Source organism: Colossoma macropomum, unplaced genomic scaffold (assembly GCF_904425465.1).
Source record: "Colossoma macropomum unplaced genomic scaffold, Colossoma_macropomum, whole genome shotgun sequence".
Classification (NCBI taxonomy): Eukaryota; Metazoa; Chordata; class Actinopteri; order Characiformes; family Serrasalmidae; genus Colossoma; species Colossoma macropomum.
Window position 1 is genome coordinate 104962 of NW_023495515.1, and position 22649 is coordinate 127610.

Genomic DNA, 22649 nt, shown 5'->3' on the forward strand with positions numbered 1-22649 from the left:
CTCTGAAATGCGAGTCTCTGGGCCGTGAGTCTGAATTTCAAGTCTCTGAGCTGCAACACCGAGTCAAGACTCAAGTCTATGAGATGCTAGTCCAATTTGAGTCTTGAGTCTCCAAGGTCAAGACTTCAATTTCTGAAGTATGAGTAAAGTCTTGACTCTCTGAGGTGCAAAGTCCAAGGTGAGTCTCCGGTCTATCAGGTGTGAGTTTTGAGTCTTCAAGCTGCAAGTCTGAGTCATGTCTGGAGTCTCTGAGGTGTGAGTTTTGAGTTTGAGAGTCTGAAGTCTCTGAGTTGTGATTCCCAGCTGAGTTTCTAAATCTTGAGGTGCAAGTTTGAGTCAGGTCTTAATTCTCCAAGTCAAGTCCAAGTAAATTCTCAAGTCTCTGAGGTGTGAGACCAAGTCAAGCTTCGAATCTCTGAGGTGCCAGTCTTGAGTCTCTTGGTCATGAGTTTGAGTCTAAGTGTCTAAGCTACCAAATCTAAGTCTAGAGTCTCTGAGTCAAGACTTTAATCTCTGAGGTGTGAGTAAATTTTTGAATCTTTGAGATGCAAATCCAAGATGAGTCTCAGGTCTTTCAGGTGCAAGTCTGAATTGAGTCTCGAGTCTCCAAGGTGAAAGGCTGAGTCAAGCCTGGAGCCTCTTAGGTGTGAGTTTTAAGTTGAGTGTTAAGTCTTGGGGTGTGAGTCAGAGTCAGATCTTGGTTCTAAAGTCAAGTCCAAGTCTCAGGTCTCTGAGGTGTGAGTTTGAGTTAAGTCTTAAGTCTTCAAGCCATAAATCTGAGTCAAGTCTTGAGGTTATGAGTTTCAAGTATGAGTTGAGTCTTAAATCTCTAAGATGTGAGTCCAAGTCAAGCCTTGATTGTCTGGGTCATAAGCCTGAGTCTCAAGTCTCTGATTTGCAAGTCCATTCAGGACTCTGGTGTCTGAGGTACGAATCCAAGTCAAGTCTAGAGTCTCTGAGTGAAGACGTCAATCTCTGAGGTGTAAGTAAAGTCTTGAGTCTTTGAAGTGCAAATCCAAGACAAGTCTCGGGTCTCTGAGATGTGAATCTGAGTTAAGTCTCAAGTCTTTGAGCTGTAAGTCTGAGTCAAGTCTTGGGGTTCTGAGTTGCGAGTCTAAGTTGATTCTGTAGTCTCTGAGGTGCGAGTATAAGTCTAGTTTTGAGTCTCTGAGCTGTGAGCCAAAGTCAAATCTTGAATCTCTGACTTGCAAATCTGAGTCGAGTCTGAAGTCTCTGAGGAGTGAGTTGCTCTGTCCTTTTTACTTTCACTTTTGCATATTCATTAACGCTCATTACTGTCAATTCAATTGAGGCCAAGTCCAAGTCAAGCTGTAAGTCAGTCAATATGTGAGTCTCTGACCAGTCTGAGTCATTGACCAATCTCTTGGAATCTCTGGGTATAATTAATATTCAGCTGATACTGGAGCTCCAGAACAATTTGAAAAAGGCAAAGTAAAGAGGAATTACTGCTGATTAGGTAGCAGTACTCAATGAGACTCAAAATTTAAAGCAGCCAAAGACTTACGTTTTCTGCCCAAACTGTTATTTTTGACAATTTAATCTTAGTAGAGCCTTATTACATCATATATTCAGGGCTAACAAAACAACCTCACAACTATATATAAAAATATATTTTATATGTAAAAAAATGTACATGATATGTAAAAATATGCATTATTCAAAAAGTAATCCCATACTGTCGACCTTGTAGCATATCATTTCTGGAAAAAAAGAACTGCTGCGCTTTCCTTTCCAAATGATATATATGGTAATATAAAACGATACATAAGCAAAAAACAACTTCTCGCTGCATCATTCCAGCTCAGCTTAAAGGTAGCTAATAAGGATGGTGGGCTTATGTTCTTAACATATAAATCCAAAGAAAAAGCAGATGCAAGAAGCAGACAGTACTGCCCACAGATTGAAAGCAACTCCATGGGACGTCTGTTACTCATCTCAGTAATCTCCACGCACCAATGGAGCTTACTGTAATAGCTGAGCGCCTTCTACTGCCACAAGACCAGAGAAAAACAAGAAAAACTCATGAGTTTCAAGTTACTTGACATATCATCACCTGTCAACCTTTAACTGGGTTTCAACAGTAAGTGTTCCAGTGTTTGAGAGATACTAGACTTAAGTGCATGGTATTTATGTTGGAGAGTGCTTAACACAGCATGCCCTGACCCACTTTGAAATGCAGTGCTTTTCACTATTTAGGTAGTAAGATGTGCAAGAAATGGCAATTATATTCGCCAGAGTAAAATCCTTTGACCATCCACTGCTATACAGGTTTACATGTGCTATTTTAGCATTTTGTGCATTTAAAATAGAGCCTGAACGATATCAATTCACCGATCAAATGTGCGACATTAAGGTTCCACCGATTGTGGATCAGTGTTGGCAACATCCTTCAGCCTGACATCCCATTGATAAAGCACTGATAAATGAATACAATTTTTTAGCTTGGCATCGTATTTACATTTAGATCTGGGGCCATATTACCGAAACATCCCAACTCTGAAATCTTATCCGTTTCGTCACCATGACAACTTCAGTCAGGACTAAAATTATGACAGTAGCTATTACAGAATAACAGTTCTTAAGTTCATAATCTTATCTTAACTCCAGATAAAAAACAGTATTACAGAAACATCCTAACTAGACTAAATCTCCTAAATACTTTTCTAACTTTAGGATAAACCCCAACATAGTCCAAACTTAACTGTTTTAACTATCTGTTTTTATCATTCTTAGGCAGTGGTGACAGGTAGCATAGTTCACTACTAACATAATATTTCTACTTTTCTAACTCTTTTATTTGACAACTTGTCAAATGAAATATTACAGTGATGGTAGTGGATAATGAGAAGACAGAGATAAACCTATGGCTGTTTATTAGGAGGAATAATGCTAGCTCGCTCTGCTAAAGTGTTTGGGAAATGGAAAATGAAACTAGGGAGCAGTGACACTCTTAAACAGCAGGGGGCACTGTCATATTCGTAATTTAAAGTTTTTACACCTTAGTTTTGTTTGTTTAGGATTTACTAACTTGAGATAAGATGCTGTAAGATAAAATTTCTTAAGTAAGATTTGTTTATGAATTTGTGAAAAAAATAAATGATCTTGACCTTGTCAGACCGTAACTTAGGACAAAAGACAGGAAGTTTCTGTAATACGGCCCCAGGCCCTATTTTGAAAACAGTGGGCTACAGCCAGTGTGCATATTTTAAATATATCAGAAATTAATGTTTCTGACTGAGGATATGAAACTAAAGATAATTTACTTTTATAAAGCAAGAGAAGGCTATAAAAGATATCTAAACACTTCCTGCTTATAGTTTGCACTGATTGAAATGTCATTAAGAAATGGAAGTTAAGGAAGTTGAGGTTAAGGAGGAAATGCTGAAGTCAGGACAAGATTTGGAAGACCAAGAAAATTCATAGAAAATGTATAGAACTGCACATAGGTATGCAAAGCAAAACCCCCACATCACTGCCATGGATAGGAAGATTGGGCTGGAGGTGATAGTGATACACTGATTCTTTGTGCAGTGTTGCTGCACAAATATCATCTACATAGAATAGTCATCAGAAGTAAACCTGGTCAACATCTGACATATGCAACAATACTAAAAATATAACTCTGTTTGGAGAGAAAAAGAAGCAGCATTTGATGTAAAGAGAATCTTGCCAAATGTTAGGCATGAGGTGGATCTAGTCTGTTTTGGGGTTGCAGAACAGGAAACTTGGCGCTAAAGGAAAGAAATTCTACTAAATACCAAGAATCCTTTAAACTAATGTCCCAGAGTCAGTAAAGAAACTGAAGATGAAAAGATGTTGGATAACATATTCAAGACAACGATCCAAAACATGCATTAAAATCAGCCTTGAACCACTTCAGGAAAGGAAAGATTGCCATTTTTGAATGGCCTTCACAGTTTCCAGACTCCAGGTCATAATTGAAAATCTGTGGTTAGATCTCAAACATGCTGACCTACGAATATTTCTGAACAAAAAATCATAAATAAAGAAGAGAAAGATGGTTAGTTGAATGAGTCATAAATGTTTTGCATGGTTCATTATGTAGTGTGACTGCCTTTTAATGACTGGGTCAGTTAGACCTTGTGGGCCACGGAAGCGTTTGTGCTCAGTTGCGTGGGCTGCAAGTTGCAAAAGGCTGACCTAAATTATCCAAGTCATAAGTTTATTTAAGGCTCTCAAAGGTGTTAAAGTTGGTCCATAAGCATATGCTACTTAACAGCTGTTTTCTATTCAACAATAGCTTAAGGTTCAACAAAAAATCCATGCAAAAACTTTATCATTCTTTGGAGATACTAGCGGAGAAGTAGGTGGTGGGGTTCGGGGGCTTTCCCGAGACACCTCATCCGCTATGCATTGAAAGCATCACTGCACCCCTGACCTCGATATCCTCTGCTTGCAGTCTGCATATTGAACTAAGTCAGGGCAACAACATAAAGCCTATAAACTGGCTCTTACACAGTATCCATACCAAACAGGTGGAAGTCCTGAAAGCCAGCAAGGCATGAAATTAATGCTGTCAATGAGAAGCAAAGGCAGTGGATTAAGAATCAGTGTAAAAAATCGCTGTGAATTAGCCATCTGAGCTTTGCAAGTTCCCAAAAGTAAGCACTAGAGTGGGTGTACATACAGAGTGAGTGTTGAATTAAAAAAAAATGAAATAAGCCTCACATTCTTACTGCTGATGAGTCTTGAAAAAAAACAGCAACTGTAATATTCCAGCATCACTGAAAGCAGTAAGCACTATTAAGATAATACCTGCAGAAACTCAGCATGATGCATAAGAATAAACTTATGTTCCACTGCAATCAGCAGTTGTGACCAGACAAAGTGCAGAAATAACAAAAAAGAGTTTCCGCCATAGAAGCATAGACTAATGAAATGCAATTTCACAGCTGAACGATCTGATTTAGGTTCACTAATTTATTTCATTTTGGACTGCAGTTGCCTACAATTTAAGTTCCTAAGCTCTTATTCTTTCAATGTAGAGCCAACCAATGCTTCAACGAATGACACACGGTGGGAGCTGCTACCCTTGAAATAAGCCTTGCCACCCTAGTAGATCTCACAACAAATAAAAAAAAAAAAAAAGATTGCTGATTAAATTGCTGTTCACATTCCGATTTGCTTGTGGTCGGGTTACTTAAATTAGTCGACTGGCATGGTCACCGTCTAAATTTTTGTGTTTGGACCATTCGCTGCTGGGCAAAAATCAGAGACCAACCTGCATCTATTTAAACATCCAAACTGCCCAAGCTGCCAAGTACAAGTTATTCATTTTCAGTGTCTGGGGAAAAAAAGTGAAAACATATGCTCAACAGAAGCCACAACAAATTTTTTTAAGAAATGTAGAGGTCTGCATGGGACTGTTTTTTCAGTCCCGCTTCCACCCGCAACCGAAATGTTTCAGTCTGCTTGCGCAGTTCTGTTAAGGTGAACTGGCATCCAATATTTCATGGAGTTTATTCAAAAAATATATTATTTTCTGCTGAAATAACATGGCAGTCATGGTCATCAGTTCACTGTAAAGTAACTTCACCAACGCCATTTATTTCCAATAAATACAAAGCAGGAATTAAACCACAGAACGGTTATTTTTGATGGTTTGCTAGGCAGCTGTTGCCATCAGACTAAAGGCTCTGACATCTCTGTAAGCTACAAGAATTTGCGTGTTGTTCATGTGATTGGTTGCTTCACAGCTCTTTAGAATGACTTTGCTCATTTTAACTGTTTTACTATTAACATTTTCTATCGTTTATATATGATTTGGTGATTGTTCTACGTTCATTTAGGCTATTCATTAATATACAACAGTGTAGATCTCTAATCTAGTGTGGTCACACTTTCCCCATTATTACAGCTTTCATTCTTTCAGGAGACTTGCTTTCCTTTTTTTTGAAGAAAGCAATATTTCCCCCACACAAATTTCAATCTTAGAAGTTGGTTATATTTTCTGCTTCTCTCATCCATGAATCCTCCAAATTTAGACATAGCAGTCCATAAAATCCTTCTCCACATCTCAGATGTCCAGTTTTGGCGTACTTTGTTGTATTTCCTTTTCTCGTAGCTTCGGGTTGTCTTCTCACAGTGGAAGGTGGGACAGAAACATTGATAGCACTTTACATTACACATCGGTAATAAGTGGATAATGACATGGCAGTAATATGGGTGACAATCTGTACCTACCAAAAAAGGAAAACATGCTACAGCCCCATTTCCAAAAAAGTTGGGACGCTGTGCAGAATGTAAATAAAAATAGTATGCAATGATATGCAAATCAAGTAAACCATATTTTTAAAAGAGAATACTACAAAGACAACATATCAAATTTTAAAAATGAGAAATTTTTATTAGTGACTTGCTACTGCTACAATCACTAAACTATTATTTAGCGACAACTAGAAAATTACCATGTAATTTTGTTAGTACTACTTGTTACCATTTTCTTACCATTTTAGTACCAACTTGCTACGACTACAATTACTAACCTATTATTTTGAGTGAACTAGAAAATTAGCATGTAGTTTAAGATGCAACTTGTTAACCATATCTTATTACCATATCATTACCTTCTTATTACAAATCTATAAAGGAAAGTGCAACCAAAACATCCATGGAATTTTTTCACATCCAAAGCAAGAGTGGAGCTGTTCTCCAGTCTCTCAAAGATGAAAGATAGATCTGATAGTGACAAGTTTAGTGGTCAACCACTAAACTTTAAAGTAATTTTTCATTTGGCAGAAAAATAATGCAAGCGAACCTCATTTTAATAGTTTGTTTGGTCCTAGCCAGTGGCAAAATGACCCCTTGTGACTAATGTTTAGTGCTTTTCACATTATAGCATGTTTCAGACCATCATACTGGTCACACATTAATTCAAATTGGACCATCTCAGCTGACGTGAACCCTTAACACAGCACAAAGAAATGACTTCATCTGTTAGAGAAAGCTATAAAACAGCCATTTCGTGCTGTTTCGTGTAATGAAATGTAGCTCTACTGCATTAGACTCAGGAAGTCCAGTGTAAAAGTGCACTCTGAATTCTCATCTGCTGAAGAGCTAGTAAAGCCTAATGTGCTGGCTTTGAGAATTAGTATATAAATAAAAACTCTGCTCATCAAGTCTATTTAAAACCTCTCACTGAACACAAAGCATAGTCTACACTAACGTAATGAATTTGTCTTTACCGTTTCAGCGTTTGATCATTGTCTGTCACACGAAAGGTCATTTCCATTACTTTCCTTGCCTTCGGGGACGGAAACAGTAGTTTGTTACTGGTTATATTCAGCAGCAGAGAATTTAAGCGGTAATTAGTTTGCTTTAAAACCATCCATACAACACTTAAGGCTTACTTGACGAGATCAAATGGAGATGGATCTGTCTACGCAGATGTTGCATCAAATTAAGTTGCATTACATCTTAATTTGCATAACAGAACCTTTCTCATACATCATCATGGACAGAATTACAGCTCATTTAAACCACACGCTCTGTGCTCTCAACGAGGAGCTGTTTTACTTTGGTGATGTTCGATATCCTCACATGTAAAGCATTCATTATTCTCTAACATGTTCTACAGCACTCTGTGGAATTGTTTTAAATTGGTATAGAATGGCTGAAAGGGAGAGCTGGTCAGTGGGAGGCCTAATAATCAGTAAACATTGGACTTTTCTGTAGTAGAACGTGCTGTAATATACAACCTCAATTGCTCAGTTGAGGCAGTATGTGAAACGCTGATAAAAACCCAAAGGAGTAATTTTCTGTTTGACCAGGATTTATTTGAAAACAGTACAAAAACACAATACTTGATGTTTAACCAATTTAAAAATTGTTTTTAAATTTAAAAGTATTCCAAATTAGATGCCCAAAGAGTCATGATAGGAGCATGTTAAAACAACTGTGGGACATTTTGAGACTGAAGACATGATGATCTAGTGTTAAAAGTATATATTTCTTTTGCTTTTCTTCATTTATTGATGTATTTTGCACCTCATAATGCACCTCATGTTTTCAATAAGAGACAGATCTGGACTCCAAGCAGGCCAATCAGGCACTCGCATTCTGTGAATGCACAGCCAAGCTGTTTTAACTTGTACAGAATGTGGCATGGCTTTGTCGTAAATAAGCATGGACATCTCTGAAAAAGACGTAGTCTAGAAGGCAAAATATCTTTCAGTATTATGTGCAAGTTACCAATTCTATGGGAAACTAATATACCCCCATACAGTCCCTGGTTTTTAAACTACATGCTGGCAACAATTTGGATGGTTCTTTTCTTATTTGGCCTGGAAAGACCAATGGTGTTGTTTTGACAACAGTGTGTTAAAATATCCTCGAGCTCATGTGGTGATGTCAAAGAAGCAGGCAAGTTTTAAACACAGTGCCATCTGGTGAGATTTCTCCAGATTCTCTGAATCTATTCATTATATTATGCACTGTAGAGGGTGAAATAGCTAAAATCCTTCGCTTACTGAGGAACACTGCTCCTAAACTGCTGGATAATTTGCAGGTGGCATCTGCTCACAAAGGTCTAAGCCTTTTCTGGATGATCCTTTTATACTAAAGCATGATTGCATTGCTTGTTTAAGATGTTAAGAACATTTCTAGTCTTAAATGACCCCTTTTTCAACTTTTTGGCATGTGTTGCAGGTATACATTTTGAGAATAAGCATATACTTACCAAAAACAATGAAGTTGGTGATGTAAAACTTTGAATATCCAATGGTTCAAACTGGCCCAACATTTTGGAACTGTAGTTTGGGGTTTGGTAGAACTACACCTGTGACCTATGCTAAAACCCCACCACACCTAGTGGATCCACTGGTATAAACACCACAGGTGAACACTGGTAAACTCTGATGGTCTACTATTTGATCACCTCTTCCAATTTTCCAGTCATGCCTGTTTTTATCTACATGCTTTTTAAAGACTTTAAATGGCTGCAATCTAATTTCCTGTTGCTACACTGAGCAGAATGTGTACCAGCCTTTCAGACACATTTAATAGGAATTTAGCACAGACTAGATAATGGCAAAGGCAAAAGCCACTCACAAAGAAAACAGGATTTCCTTTTCTATCCATCTGCTTTGAATTATAATTTCAGAAGTGAAGGCTCTTTTCCGTTGGCGGGTGGGCGAGCGAGGAAAATATCATCCCCAGCTATTAGGACCTCTCTTAGGAATGAGTAAAAGTGATGCCTTAGAAATTGGTGTCTGACTTAGAAATTATATTCACTTCTTCCTCCCATCAGCAACCCTCTTAAAAGAAAGGCCATGCAACGTATTATGTCTAGCATCCCTTTAAAGCTGCTCTAACAGTGAAACATCTGACATTTCAGGGCATTGATATTCCGCGGATGATCCAGCTACAATTTCAAACCAGATTAATCACAGTGTTTTATTGCAGAGATAATGCAGTACATCGCATCAGCTGAAACCAATTGCTTTCTCTCTTCTGAGAGCAGCAAGACATGGTTCAAAGATATTTATAGCGGAACGAACAGGACGACATACTGCGAACAACTAAAATCGGTGCAGTTCAGCCTGTCCCCGAACATGTCCCCAAAAGTTCTAATGTATTCCACACAGTTCCACTGAACAGCACGGAAAGATCTACTGCATTTTAGCTGGAATGCAATCAGCAGGATGTCATAAAAACACGATAAAGCACATCTGACTCAGCAGGCAACCCAAAGACGCTAAGACGGAATCACCTTGATTCCCCCGTCATCGCATCCAGCAGGAAAATAGTTATCAGGATGCAGAGTTCAAAATAGAAAGTATTTAGTGTATGAAAAGTGTTTAGCGCAGGTTTGTTTCAGGTATGCTCAAAGATTATGACTATTTTACAAATGGGTCATTCTACAGAAATGTCCACTTTTCTATCTCTCCATAGGAGTCACTGGTGTTACCAATCCTCACTGGTGATGCACATAAGAAAGGGAACACAGTGACATTTTTAATGAACAATGCACTACAGAGCATCAAACCACATGTTGCCAATCATGGAATCTCCACTAAAATATGTAATTTAATCCATTTGTATTCTATTTTTTCACAATTACCTTCAAAATAAAGTCGGTCACACCAGTGACTTCAGCTAAAAGCTTCATACGAAATCATGAGCTAAATGAGAAAATCTCTGATAACTGAAAGACACAGTGGACTCACCATGTGCTTTTCTTCATAGATCCTCATAAAATCGGTAAAAGGAAGTCGAGTGATGTCATCAGTGTGACTTTTATTTCAAAATTAGAGATTTTTTGTTACGCGGTAACGCCAGTGACGTGACACGTTTCTGTAGAATGACCCAAATCTTTTATTGAGTCAGTTTTGACATTTGCATTTACTAGCTGGTTTGATTGAGCATTAATTGATTAACTGAGCATTTTGATTAAGCAAATTTGAGCATCTGTTCTAATTGCAGGCCCATATCTATTCTATCACATATTTCCAAGCTTTATGTTAAAAAATGCATAAAAAATAACTGACTGTCCTTTTAACCAATACAAACTGTTATAGTGTTATATAACAATAAGTATGATCTCTAGGGAAAACTTTCTATTGGCACGACAGTTAATTTGTTTTTTTTACATTTTTATTATTTAGATTTTTTCCCCAAATTTCTTCCCAATTTAGACATATGCAACTCCAGCCACTAGTTAGGACTCCCCCAATCACACGATACTACCAGCGCTAGGAAGGTGAACACTAACACAGGCTTCCTCCGAGACCTGTCAAGCTCCACCACATCTTTTCAAACTGCCGCTAATGCAACATTATTGGATGGCTAAACATGCTTGGAGGAGAACACTAACCGCCAGTTCTGTTACATCAGCTAACAAGCACCCGTGCTGGCTAGCATCATGCTGGGTGATAGGGGGAGACAGGGGGCCCATCCTACCCACCCAGAAAGCAAGGCCAATTTGGACTTGGACTCCTGGCCATGGATGAACAGTATCAATCAGCTCACAATCTCCTGATGATACTGTTCTCAGCATTTATGTCAACCATGTATCAGAGAGCCTTGAGTCGTGTTATGTCCTCATAAAGCAGGATAGAGTCATACTAATGTCCTCACTATGGTTGGTCTTCATAACAGTGTGTTTGTTCTACTGAACAGAACTGCTATTTAATGTTGACAGCAATCAGTAGCTTTAGAACAGTTCAAGTCTACCATGAATGAGTGAACTTTTCCCTCCAGTCTGCCTAGAAAGGACATTTTTGGACGACATGCTGTAGTGCTGAAAAATATTTCAACAGATTTACAACCAAGCCACCCATGATGACTCCAGGGATTCACTAGCTGAGTCTACCCAGCGAGACACCATATTAATATTCATTATGGATCTGGACAGCAGCTTTAGCCTTTGGGGACCAGAATTACAGCTACATGGCAAGAAATACTGGCTGTTATTGGGCTGTCAAAAGTCCAGCAGTGACAACGACCACTCTCGGTGTAGCGTCCAAGTGTAATTTTCTGTTGGATATGTCTCCAGATGGCTTTTGTTTTGTGTTTTTATGTGTTTTTGTAAAACTCATTTTTCTCCATATTCTGGATGTTGCCAAGTCCTACCAAATAGCTAAGTTGTGAATGGTGGCTGAGGCGCCACTGGGAATCAAACTTGGTTCCCACTCCTTAGTTAAGTGAACCGTCTCATAAAGCTGGGTTAAAACAATAGTTTGGCAGATTTCAACAATGTCCCTTACCCTACATGTAGTATGTCAGGTAAAACATGTTTGGTCTTGGCTAATCAACTACATTTTATTAAGGGGTAAAACCACATAAACATGACTTACGGCAAACCCTTGTTTTAGAAACCTCCATTTAGAAATGGAACCACTGAATATTTTCATTAGACAGACATATATTAGTTATACATTAGTTATACCCTAGTTTTAATCCCAAAACAGAAAGATATATTGCTTTTCTTTTTAAAAATTATGACCTCTGTCATGCTGTATATAAGGTGGTGCCACAAAGTCACACTAAATAAACCCACCAACCAATCTAAATTGGTGTGATTGTTAGTAGTCCACCATTAACTCTGGTTCTTTGGGTTAGTTCTTTTTCTGGACATTGTAAAGACAACTACTGACATTACTTTGTTAGTAATTGTTCTAGAATGCTTGGTCAACATGCTTTGGTCTTAGGTTTACTAGTTTAGCATTTAGATGGGTAGTTGTTGAGGGTTTATAAAGAACTTACAAAGAAAGGATTATTCTTAATGGTATTTCTGCTTTGACAGGGGTATCAAACTGGTATCAAGAACTGTCAAATTTCACTGATTATTGGTATGGTCTACCAAAATTTTGGAATCGTGACAATTCTAGTGCTGCATTCACATGTTTGCGGTAGACAGCAAACTGGGTGTTCCACTAATTTCAATGGAGCTGAGACATTCTGCCTCCACAGACCGCAGTAGTAAGAAGAACGATCCATCAATTTTCCCAACTTTTGCCATCAACTGCAGTGCTAAAATAAACCACATGTAGATTTTTGGGGAAGCCATGGATGCCAAACATCTCATTGTTGAATTCCTGACAAACTCAGTATTATACAACAACAATAAAAGAGTGCAGCACATCCTCCTGGGTTTTTCCACAGATAAAGCACTGCTCTAATTTGCTCCACGGTCTCAATGGAAACATGTGCATGGCTTAATGCCACCACTGGCTGCGCATCACTATGGGGTGTAGAATAACTTTTTTCAATGCAAACGTGTGAACGCAGCATAAAAAGAACCTTTTTAAACAGGAAATTGTGAGAAGTTACATACACCTTAATTTGTTTGCCACTCTAAATCTCAAAATAATAACACCATAACACACTTTGGCAGATAATTCCAACCAAACCAAAGAGAAATGGAATAAAAGAGCACACTGGAAGCTTGATCTTACTGCATCGCCTCGAGATCTTTCCCAGTATGAGCCATACCACCATTGTAGCTCAGGCACACTGTCAGGTAAAAAGCAGCACACTTACCTAAGGGAAGAGAGAGACACAGAGAGAAAGATAGCATGAAAAACAGTACAGAGCTGACATTTCACATTTTTGACATTTCTACATTTCCAGTAGATTGTGGAGAACAACGCAAAACAACACAGAGAACCTCACTGACCACAAATCAGTCCACACTGTCCAGGACATACTTTTGATTTGATTTGATACCTTATTACTGTAAACTTACTGCTGTCATCAGTCCATTCAGAAGTATTTACAATCCAATATAATGCAAATCAATATAACTTCAAGGTAATGGTACCTTAGAAGACATCTGAGTTCCATATCCTGACTCTATTAATGGACCTGCACACTCCAATGCTTCCTAACAGAGAACTTAACCACCTGACTCCACTAATCAGTGTCAAATCTATCCTACTAATCTGGGACTGTGTCCTAAATGCAGTCTATTTCCTGCACTGTAATCTCCACTATTTCAGCAAAAAATCAAACCCTAAAGTCAAACCCAAATGCCAACCCAAGAACCTTCTGTCTGGGCCCAACTGACCCCAGTCCTGACCTGACCCGAACCATGTCATCAATTTTTGAGACTGCAAACTGACCTGAAATGGCCCATCATCTCCCAACCCAATTAAACCTGATAGTGACAATAATAATCTGCATCATTAGATCATGAACAAACAAAAAAAAATATTTATCTATAATACACTACAGGAAGTGTAGGGGGCGATATGGCTTCTACTGTTTCATTTAAAAAGCTCTCTATAATGTTCATATGATCCACACAGTCATTCTGACAGACTGTAATACACTACAGGAAGTGTAGAGGGTGATATGGCTTCTACTGTTTCATTTAAAAAGCCTCTATAATGTTCATATGATCCACACAGTCATTCTGACAGACTGTAATACACTACAGGAAGTGTAGGGGGCGATATGGCTTCTACTGTTTCATTTAAAAAGTGCTCTATAATGTTCATATGATCCACACAGTCACTCTGACAGACTGTAATACACTATAGGAAGCGTAGGGGGCGATATGGCTTCTACTGTTTCATTTAAAAAGCCTCTATATTGTTCATATGATCCACACAGTCACTCTGACAGACTGTAATACACTACAGGAAGCGTAGGGGGCGATATGGCTTCTACTGTTTCATTTAAAAAGCCTCTATATTGTTCATATGATCCACACAGTCACTCTGACAGACTGTAATACACTACAGGAAGCGTAGGGGGCGATATGGCTTCTACTGTTTCATTTAAAAAGCCTCTATAATGTTCATATGATCCACACAGTCACTCTGACAGACTGTAATACACTACAGGAAGCGTAGGGGGCGATATGGCTTCTCCTGTTTCATTTAAAAAGCTCTATAATGTTCATATGATCCACACAGTCACTCTGACAGACTGTAATACACTACAGGAAGCGTAGGGGGCGATATGGCTTCTCCTGTTTCATTTAAAAAGCTCTATAATGTTCATATGATCCACACAGTCACTCTGACAGACTGTAATACACTACAGGAAGTGTAGGGGGCGATATGGCTTGTATTATTTCATATAAAAGCACTCTAGAGTACTGTATAATGCTCATATGATCCACATGGCCAATCTGAGAAATTGTAATACACCAGAGGAAGCACAGGGGCAATAAAGATTTACTATCAAGTACAAAAATACGACAGTGACAATTTATGTTAATTTGTCCAATATATAACCACTAAAGCCTCCTTGAAGAACCTCTTTCTTTAAGAGTGCAGGCCTTCTGGTTTTGTGTATTTGTACTTGCTTTAGTTACTTCGACTTTCAGAGTCTTTGAGACCGGCTACTCCAACAACCATAGAATGACATTATGCTACCATTGACTCTACATTTATATAATATGTTGTTAGCTTTGTATATTCATGAACTGTATACAGTTGAAGTGATTGTGTTTTTGATGCACCAAAGTGCAGAATACCAACTTAAATTTAAGGTTACTTAAATAATGAACATAATAGCACACTTTTTTCTAAGGACGACAACAAAAATAGACATTTTTTCATAATCTAGCAATCAACTTTGTTGACAAGTCACTAAGGCCTACTAATGAATGAGGCCATATGAATATTACAATAATATCAGTGTTGTCAAGTTATTTATGCAACCAGCAAATATCACTTATGACATATTCTTGCCTTTGAAGTTCCATGGCAGCAAACCCCTCCATCCTCTAAAGCCCACTTTAGCTGGCATTAGACTTTTCCAGCACTTTTAGCAACGTCATCCTGCTAAACTTTGGAGCTTCACTTCAGATGCTGCAGTAATTTGTTATTTCACTGCCTCCAGCCTTCTCTCCAATGACAGATGAACGCTGGGCCTGATTTCCTTTTAGTTCACAATCTCATCATCCTTCATTTGTCAAAAGCCGCCTAGAACGTTCTGATTATACTTAAAAGGCAACTGACGAGTCAGAACCATGTCTGGTGAGCAACCCCATTTCAGAAATATAGAGAATAAAAAATTAAATAAAAAAAAACTATGATGAATTTCCAAAGCTGTCTCTTAAACAGACTTCCACCATTTGATCTCGGTGAAATCTCCTGCTGATCCCATCTTAAGAAACGCCTTCTGAATTCTCTTAAAATTCTCAGTCGGCCCCTTTTCGGATGAGCAGTGAGCGTTGATGAGCCAGTGTTTTTTTCTGTCCTAGCAAATAGTGAACTACGGATGAGTGACTAGCCATCTTGCTGCGTGATGGATAGATGGACAGTCCATGGACACTTGAATCACACAGTGAGTGAAATGGACCTCTACTAGATCAGGAAACAGCCTTCATCTCCGCAACTGTCCACCTCCTGCCAAAATCATTGCCAGCTGGGATTTACCCATCATTCTCTGTCCAATCAGTGTGCACTGCTGAACAACTGACCTAGAGAAACGGCATTAAACACACGGTGAAATCTCCCAGTAACACCTAGCAAGAATAGATGAAGAGTGGCAATAAGATGCATGATACATGACAAAACACACAGTCAGGTCCATGAATATTTATTTATAAAATATGTTATTTTAGATGTCTACCATAGCGTATTGGAGTTGATTAAATTATTGAATTAAGTAATGAATATGAACTCAAAGTGCTGCAATTTGCACACAAATTGGGTGAATGGTGTAGGAATTACAACCATCCTTATATGTAGCGCCTCATTTTTAGAAACACAAAGTAATTGAACAGAATAAAAATCATAAATTAATTGTCATTTTTAATACTTGATCTGAAGTCTTGAACCCATAGGCATCTCCAGAAGCTGGGTTTCCTTCATGGAGATGATCTGCCAGGCCTTTACTGCAGCTGTCTTCAGTTTCTGCTTGTTCTTGGGCTGTTTCTACCTTCAGCTCGACTGGATCAGGTCAGGCAACTGACATTGCACTTCTTTGCCTTGAGAAATCTTGGGTTGCTTTCGCTGGATGCTTTGGGTTCATTGTGAAGCACTGTCCAATACGTTTTGACGCATTTCCCTGAATCTGAGCAGATGATCTAGCTGTACAGAATACTTCAGAATTCATCCTATTGCTTTTGTTAGCAGCCATATCATTAGGAAATACGAGCCATACAGCCCACTGCCATAACACAACCTCCACCGTGCTTCACAGATGAGATGATATACTCTTCCCATCCCATCATGGGGGAACAAGTTGATTTATTTTGTTTTTTTATCTGTCCATAAGACGTTTTTCCAGATCTTTACTGGCTTTATTAGATTTATTTATTTATGTATTTATTGATTTACTTATTTATCGCAAACTCTAATCTGCTATTCCTGTTTTTGAGGCTTACCAATGCTGTATATCTTGTGGTTAACCCCTTCGTATTTACTCAGATGAAGTCTTCTCATGAGTGTTAACTTGATATGCTTACCTCTTGGAGAGTGGTTATGATCTGGCCAACCATCAGGTCTTCCAGGTCTTTTGGTGTTTCTAAGGTCACCAATGTTTTGCTTATTATTTTTTTAAGAATGTACAAAATACACCTGGTCATGACAGACAGTCCAATTATTTTTGACCCTCTAACAATGAGGGTGGAGCATTGGCTTTGTATGTCATTGCCTATTGGTTGTGATGTTGCAAATCAGCCAGGGTGCAAGAGAGGCTAAATGGGCCCTGATGGCAGGGTTGCCTTCATGAACCTTTTTCTTATTGATCGCAGACATTTTATACTCTTTTTGCCCCGCCCTCATCCTTGTCCCTTGCACAAAGTTTTGTCCTTGCATGAAGCTGTTTCATATAGTGCAACCTGGAGTCTGAATGCCATTCAGCACCAGCCTGTCAATACTTGCAGATCAAATGGAAAACTTATGATCTCTCTCTACAGCCAAAAGGTTCAACAATGGAGCAGCGCAACATAAATAACATCCCCTTTACCAGAACACATCAACGTGAAATCTAATGCAGCTGAATGTGCAGTCCTTGCCTCCACTCAAGCTTTCTTCCCACCACTGGACTGGTCTCAGATCAGGTTCCTAAAGAGACACTGGTTCAGTCTTCATCAATCAGGCTTAATGTTTTACTGTAAGACTCCCCAAAGGCTGGTTTGCTGCAAGAACATCAGCAGAAACCCTGCAGCTTTAGATTAAACGAACTCCACTACACAGTAACTGCTTTGTCCACAGTTCAATAAGTGTAGGTGGTTTGGGAAACTGATAGTTTACTGGTGACATATACCACAAATCTAAAAGAGTGTGTTTTAGCATGGAGGCAGACGTAGATTAGGATCTTGAAGGTCAACGTAAGCATATGGAGAACGCTGTTTATTTACAGAATTTTTCAAGACGAATAGCACGATTCCTCCTACAGAATGTCAGCTGTGTCCCCAAAACACCGGCCTTAAAGGTCAGCTCATGTAGAAGAAGAAGAATAAGCCAATGTCTTTAATTTTGTTTACTTTAAATAACTTTTAATACACTATATTCATACTTGTGGACACCTCAGTTTTGGCCATTTCATTTTATTTGTGTTTCTGTTGTATTTTAGCATTCCCTACAGAGGCAAACGTCTCCAGCTTTGCTCAAAAGTCGACCACCACAAGCTCAAACATTATAATTTTCTATTGCAACTGTATTGTCAAACTAGCCCAATGGCAAGTGTATGCACTGTACCGAGCACTCCACAGCATAACCAGTGACAAGTGAAAGCGTGCAGTTCTAGATAACCACTTCTTCTGTAGGTGTGCCTGCTCTGCCCTGCTCCTAACTTGTTCGTTTAACATGAAGAACTCTTACAGAGTGGAAATTTCACATATAGATGGGAAGAAAATATTGATAATAGATTAATCATAAAGAGGATTGAAAGGCGGGATGGTCATGTTACAAAACCTTTTTTGTCTTTTTTTCTTTTTTTTTCGTTGACTGGGTTAAGGCATACTCTCACATCCCCTCTCAAATCAAGCCCTGCTAATATCACTCTCTTAAATATCATCACTGTAACGACAAAACCTGATGTCTCCAAAATGGTAATTTTACAGGAGAAGGGAAAAAAAATCCTAATGTAAAGATTGTCTTAGTAATTTTGGAGCATTTATATTTATAATAAAATATTAATAGAAAAATGAAAATTTATTTCTAAAAAGTAAAGAAAAATGAAAGTGACTGCAGTTGACCTGTAAGAGGCCCATATAACAAATCACGTTTATCAAATCAAATCACATTTATTGTCACATTACATTTAAACAGGAGTGAAGGTGAGTGAAAATCTTCAAGCCCCCTTGAAGTACTTAAATACAAAAATTAATATAAAGCATATAAAAATGAATACACAATAGACTCTAAATATACTGCTGGCAACATTTAGTGCAAAAGTAGTTACAAATAATCATACAAAAAACTAGAAGGACTGAAGGGAGCTCGCAACACGGTGGCCATACTCAGCATCATCAACAAAATGGCCTGTTGTTTATTCCCACCAAAACTGTGAATGGTTATGATAAAATAAAGGCATATATTTACAAGGATTTGAGGGAAAAATGACTGATTTTCTTAAAATATTGACTTATCTTGAAATAATCATACTTTTCAACATAAATAATTCATTTTTTTTGACACTCCTGGGCAAAAGAAAATGGCCAAGCCAAAAATATAATGGCTGTTACTGAAGATATTCGCTGGACAGAGTCCAGATTTTTTTTTTGGTCTCACATTAAACACAAAATAGCTTGGCAATTGTTTTCAGCTTTTTGAAGCCATCAGTGCTGAGTAGAACAATACTGACTTGTCATTCTATAAAAGGATGTCTGCAAATTTACACACAAAACTTTCAAATTTAAAGAAATCAAAGGAAAAACTCTCCCTTAATAAGTTACTTTATCTAATTTGTTGTTAGGACCATGTGTAGCTTAAGGTTTCACCATTTTGCAAATAATGAAAATTGCAAATAATTATTTCTACCTCAATAATGAGCTTCCTTACAAAGAGACCATCAGCAAATCAGGGCTTTGTGTAGCACTGATCATATGTTAAATATATATTAATTAGGACTGTGTTCCTTTGCATGAATTTTTCCAGTAAATAACATAAAAAATTGGCCGCCCCACCAGCGTAAAGTGCCTACAATCTGTTGGCAATTAACACCTCTTTTAGTCTGTTATGTCTTTCTCCAAAGACACATTACCACCTTTTCTCTTCTGAAAAGTCATGCAATCTACGGTAACAAGTCTGACTTTTTGATAGAAAGCCTTTCTTCTGATAAATGAACAGGTCAGGTAAGCAAATGCTATAGACCCTGGAACTATCTTTAGCAGGAACACTTACTGCGATGTCTGCATAGCAATATATTTCCCAGCATGCAGACGGAGTCAGTCAAGTGGACCTGATGGCCCTCCTTACTGTGATTGGAGGGAAATCATTAGTCATGATAAAACCCCCATACAGGGACACTCAGAGATCAGGGCTGATTAATTTAGTCTGGGTGTGGGTGTACTAGAGCGGCACGATGTGAACAAAATACTAATATTGCAAATTCATTACCACAAACTGTGATTATGACATGCTTTGCAATTAAAACAAATTGGTAAATTGATAATGTGGCATGGTTAAAGACTGGCCTGCATTACTTCAACCAAAAGAATGTGTTTTATTGTGGTTGTGGTCTTTTGCAATATTGGCACGATAAAATTACATATAGTAACCATAACAGTGTCGTGTTACAATTACCATTGTCTTGAAATACACTCACAGGCCACAACAGCAGGCCCAAAGTTTTATTACACACTTCTACAACCCAAGAAAAGCTCCGCCTGTTTGCATTGAAGTCCCTGTAGTTACTGAATAATAGGCCTTAGTATGTAATAAGTCTGGGTTTTTTGAGGGGTTCAGCAGAACAGTGGAAGTCAAGGCAAGATTTGGAGGACCGACAACACTCTAAATCAGCCAGAAGCATTTAGGGGAAAAGTGCTGTGAATTCTTTGGCCACAATCACTAAAAGTTTGTTTGGAGAAAAAAAGCATCTGATGAGAAGAACACCTTGTTGACTGTTAAGCACGGGGCCAGATCTTATATGCTTTGGGGTTGTATGGCAGCGAGTGGCACATTGCAGGAAACATTGCAAGGTCACATGGAGGAATGGATTCTACTAAATATCAGCAAATACTTGAGGCAAATTTAGCAAAGTCAATCAGGAAACTAGCTGAAAAGAGGGCAATGATCCAAAATATAGCTCCAAGAAATGCATGATGAGGCCTTCTGAATGACCCTGCAGTCCCCTGATTTGAAAATAATTGTGGGTAGATCTCAAACATACTCTGCATGCATAACAGCCCAAGAATTTCACAAAACTAGAAGTGTTCTGTAATGAAAAGAGGGTGAAAATTCCTCAAATAGGATTTGAAAGACCCCTAGCTGGCTAAAAAAGGCATTTTCAAGCAGTAACATCAGCCAAAATGTGTGAGTCACTGACTTTTACACATGCCGCAATCACTATTTTGTTTTTCTATTGTTTTGAGGTCATCCAAAATAATGAAAAAAGTAATGTAATGTCCAGACTGTGGAGCTCTAGTTGGTAGTAATTCAGCATAGTAGCTAGTCGAGCATTTGATGGCAACAATGCACAGTCTGATTAATTCTTCTTGTTCATTTCACAGCTGAGATGGAAGAAATGCTGTTCTATATTGCAAACAATCAAAAAAATACCACATTGCTGCTGAATCAAAGGCATGTGCCTGAGACTGGCAAAGGTTTATACTCAGCAGGTACCTTTACAGAGCGTATGACAGACAGAAAGAGAAAAGGGAGAGAGAGAGAGAGAGAGAGAGAAAGAGAGATCGACATGAAAGGTGAAAGAAAACACTGTTGAGCTGTGAAGAGAGAAGAAAGAGAAAGAATGTGTGTCTGGGTGACATCGGCTGTGTCAAAGTGAACATGTGTCGTTCCTGATTTGAACCTTTCTCCCTTTTTTCTTTTCCTCTAACAGCTTCTGTAGGATCAGTGTGCAGAGCAAAGGCGTTCGCTCTGAGCTCCAGATACTGATCCAGCATCAGCCGAGAACAACAGTGCCAAACCTTCTGAGCTGGGACCCATTTTTACCGCTTCAAAAACCAAGAAAACTGAAATGACTAATAGAAAAACAAAGCAAACAACTGTTTTTTCCCTGAGAAGTGTATGTTGTTAATTACTGCCAGGAAATTTAACACCAATTTTTCACAGTAAAATAATTTATTCCTTATTTTTTTTTGTCTCATTTAATACATTAATTACACTGAGGTTGGCTTTGAGCTCAAAACATTATGGGAGCTGTAATTATTTTAATAAATTAATAATTGTTGGTTTCATTTTTTTTTTAATTTTTATGCTGTTCTTTTGTTTGTTTATTATTTTTCATATTCCACCAACAGCGTCCTGTGGGCAGCATTCTGTGACCTCTCATGAAGGATTAGGGGATGACCGACGCAAACTGTACAGCAGCAGATGAGCTATCGTCTCTGACTTTACATCTACAAGGTGGACTGAGAAGGTAGGAGTGTCTAATAGAGTGGACAGTGAGTGGACACAGTGTTTAAAAACTCCAGCAGCACCGCTGTGTCTGATCCACTCAGATCAAAACAGATTTAAAAATAGATGCAAAACAAAGTCACTGAAATCTACCAGTTTGGAAAGGGTTACAAAGCCGTTGCTGAGCCTCTGGGACTCCAGCAAACCGCAGTGAGAGCCATTATCCACAAATGGAGAAAACTTGGAACTGTGGTGAACCTTCCCAGGTGTGACTAGCCTACCAAGAGCACATCGACAACTCATTCAGGAGGTCAAAAAAGAACCCAAACAAACACCTAAAGATCTGCAGGCCTCACTTGCCTCTATTAAGGTCAATGTACATGATTCCACACTAAAAAAGACACTGGGCAAAATGGCATCAATGGGAGAGTTGCAAGGCACAAACCACTGCTGACCAAATAGAACACAAAGGTTCATCTCGCGTTTGTCAAAAAACATCTAGATGACCCCCAAGACTTTTGGGACAATATTCTCTGGACTGATGAGTCAAAGGTTGAACCTTTTGGAAAACATGGGTCCCATTACATTTGGCGTAAAGCTAACATCACATTCCACCATAAGAGCATCACACCAACAGTGAAACATGGTGGTGGTAGTGTGATGGTCTGAAGCTGCTTTGCT